A 3,666-nucleotide genomic window follows, 5' to 3' on the forward strand; every position below is an offset into this window, starting at 1 on the left:
TTCTATATATATTCGGAAACCTCGTTTCGACTACTACAACATTAACCAAAGATATTAAGTTTATTTTACACTTAAATTTTGACGCTTATTTTTATTCTTAATTAATCAGACCACATAATTAAGCAATTAAGCACAAAACACATAATACTCAAATAATACATTCTTATTATTTCAAAACGGGTTACAAAGGTTAACCTAGACTATTATATTGCTAAATATGGCAAGCTCGGGAACACAGGCGTTACATTTATAGTCTTGGATAAATTGCATGTACAATAGAGAAACCTAGATCCAAGCATTAGGGTTTGTATGAGCACATAGGATGTTCTTATGTCTAAAACCCATCACTAGGTCGATCCTGAACTCTACCTGATGCTCCGGAGGTATTCCAGGAAGCTTCTCCGGGAACACATCAGCGTAGTCTCGCACCACTGGAACCTCGCTCACCGTCGCCTTACCCGCCTCCCGGGGTATCCATAACGTACGCGACATATCCCGCACAACCCTGCTAAAGGTAGCGCCTAGCCCTTGCTGCTGAACATACTGTGGGTCCACGATGTGGCCTCTCGTCGTGGATCACCAACTCTCCCCCACTTGGGGCCCTGATCCGTACTAACTGTTGCGCATAATCTATCACCTCCCCATTAGGGCTCAACCAATCCATGTCTATAATCACCTTGTTCCCCCGCAAAGGGATGGGAACCAAATCAACCAAATAGCGCTCCTCAAATAACCTTAGGACACAATCCCTGAATACTGCCGACGCTCGCACCAATCGATCATCGGAAATCTCTACCTCTAAAGGGCAATCCAACATGCCCGAAGATTCAGTAAATCTCTTGCTAAGCGCAAGGGAAACAAATGATCGGGTGGCACCCGAGTCAAACAACACCTGAACAGGAATACCGTTCACATGGAACGATCCCGTCACCACATCGGGTGCGGCACGTGCCTCCTCTGTCGTCAGCTGAAACGTCCGACTCCTCACCACCGGAGCCTCTGCCTTGCCCTGACGGCCATCTTTGATCCTCAGAGTCGCTGGAGCTGGCGCCTTCACTGGCGCTGATGTTGCCGTCAACTGGGGGCAATTGGCCCTCTTGTGGCCCCTCTGGTTGCAGTGGAAACACAGCAACTCAGATGTCTGAACAACCGAGACAGGGGCAGTACAATCCCTGCTAAAGTGCCCCGCCTTGCCGCACTTGTAGCAGCCTGATGATCCCACCCTACAGGCTCCCTCATGCGACCTGCCGCATTTTCCGCAGCGGCCCGGCCCCCCTTGGCCTTTCGGCCTACCATCTGATCCCTTGGGCTTCTTCCCCGAAGCCCCAACCACCTGCCCCCGTCTTTGCCTTTCTCTTTCGAATGTGCTCCAAATCAATCTCCCTTTCCCTCGCCCTGGCAATCATGGACTCCAGGGTAGGGCAATCTGAAAAGCTAACATGCTCCCGGATGTCGGCCCGTAGCATGTCATGATAGCGGGTCCTCCTCGTATCCTCATCTCCCGCATACTGGGGCACCAACAACGCTCTCTCCCGGAACTTGGCGGTGATCTCCGCCACAGTCTCCGTCGTCTGTCTCATGTCTAAGAACTCTCTGGCCAGCTACTGAAGCTCGAAAGCCGGCGCAAACTCTGCCCTGAACCTGGTCAAGAAGTCCGACCAGGTCATATCCTTGACAGCCGAGGCTCCCAACAAGTCACCAACGGACTCCCACCAATCCCTAGCTCGGTCTCGTAAACATCCTGCTACATATCTCACCTTCGACCCCTCGGGGCAGAAGCTGGTCGGCTGTGCGGACTCAATGTCCGCAATCCATCATCTGGCAGCAATGGGGTCCTTCGCCCCATGGAAATCCGGCGCACCACTTCCCCTGAAGTCCTTAAAGGACAGTGTACGAGATCCTGACTGGCCAGATGCCATGTCACTCCTGAACGCCCTGAGGCGGTCCTCCATCAGCTCAACTATCCCTTCCTTGATCGACCCGAATATGATGGGGGTCGACTCAAGGATGCCTCTGGTGATCTCTGATGCGACGAACTCGCGTAGCCTCTCATCTACTGGCTCGGAACCTGATCCCAAACCCGATCCCTCTCCAGAACTGCCACCAGTTGGCCTCTGGCGTAATACCACCATTCTGCAATACACACAGACAATCATTAGTGATACTGATACCCTTAAAGGGGTCACATTTACTTCAAGTTCCCCGGTCTTGTCTCAGCCTTCCTTAGTTCGGGTACGAATCCTATGCTTTCAGTAGTACGGGTCCATACTACCTTCCACATCTATCCGTACCTTCTCCAAGGACTGCCTTGACTCCACCAAGTCCATTTCACTACTGCTAATCACTGCCATACTCATCCTAGGCTTTCCCCAGGAAAGTCTCTAACTCCACCCTACCCGGTCCTCAGCTACTGAAGGCCTCCTTGTAATGTCAATTAGTCATTACCTGAATACCATCACATGTGGTGAGGCTCAAATAATCCCTCGAGTAACAGACTCGGCCCTCCCACAGTTAGACTTAGACAAGAGCTGCGCAATAAGGCCAAATCCAGCACTCTATGATTATTCAACCCTGATCACATGTGACGTGACGTATTCACCTAATTGATGGGTTTTGGTCATAAGACATCATATGTGCTCATACAAACCCTAATGCTTGGATCTAGGTTTCTCTATTGTACATGCAAGTTATCCAAGACTATAAACCCTAATTCTAGCATATGGAAATCGATATTAACATATAATTAGGTTTAAGATGTTACCTTGATTGTTATGTAGTAATAGCAATCCCAATTCCTCCTTGAATTGACTTTGGAAGGCTTAGAGTCACAAGTGTCACTCCTCTAATGGCTTACAAACACCATAAGCAAGTGGAGAAGGTATAAGGAGAGAGGAGAGGTATAATAATTCGTCTCTAGGACCTCTTGGGAAGGCATGGACGAATTCATGAGCCTTGGGGTCTTTATATAGGTGTAGATATTAGGGTTTTAGTCCTTATCCTTATCGAGTTGCTTGCCCACCAAGTAACCATAAGATAAGCCTTGAAAACCCTTATCCTAGTCGAATTCTAAGGCCTTATCACCTTAAATTTGTCCAACCTATTAATAAGATAATCCTTACCTTATTTTGTAACTATCACATAATTACAATTCAGCCCCTCTAGTTTAATTAATTACATTTGATCACAAAATTAATTCTTAATTAATTATTGACCAATATTAATTAAACAAATATGATTTCTCCTTTAATATATTATTCTTATAACATATTAATAAATCATAATAACCTCTCTCTCTTTATTTATTTCTCCAATCAAGTTGCTTTGGTGAAGGCAACCCAAAAGGACCATGCACCATCGGGTCAAGTACATACCAAAATAGTTATGGACTTAGACACTAATCCAATAGTCTCCCACTTGGATAAGTCTAATAACTATTCTGCGTATGACTTCAGATCCTGATCTGCAATCGTAGCTTTCCAAAGCCGCTGTCAACTCTGATCCTATCAGATACGCGTGTCCTTAGATAATGGATCATATATTCCTCCATTCTAGATATCATATGAGATATGATTTCAAATCATTCTCTTTGTACTATATCTCGATTCCCGATTTATGACGACTGACTAATTGAAGAAATCAAATTAACCCTAGCCCGGCCGAGCATTT

Source organism: Lactuca serriola, chromosome 4 (assembly GCF_051521515.1).
Source record: "Lactuca serriola cultivar US96UC23 chromosome 4, Lser_US96UC23_V15, whole genome shotgun sequence".
NCBI lineage: Eukaryota > Viridiplantae > Streptophyta > Magnoliopsida > Asterales > Asteraceae > Lactuca > Lactuca serriola.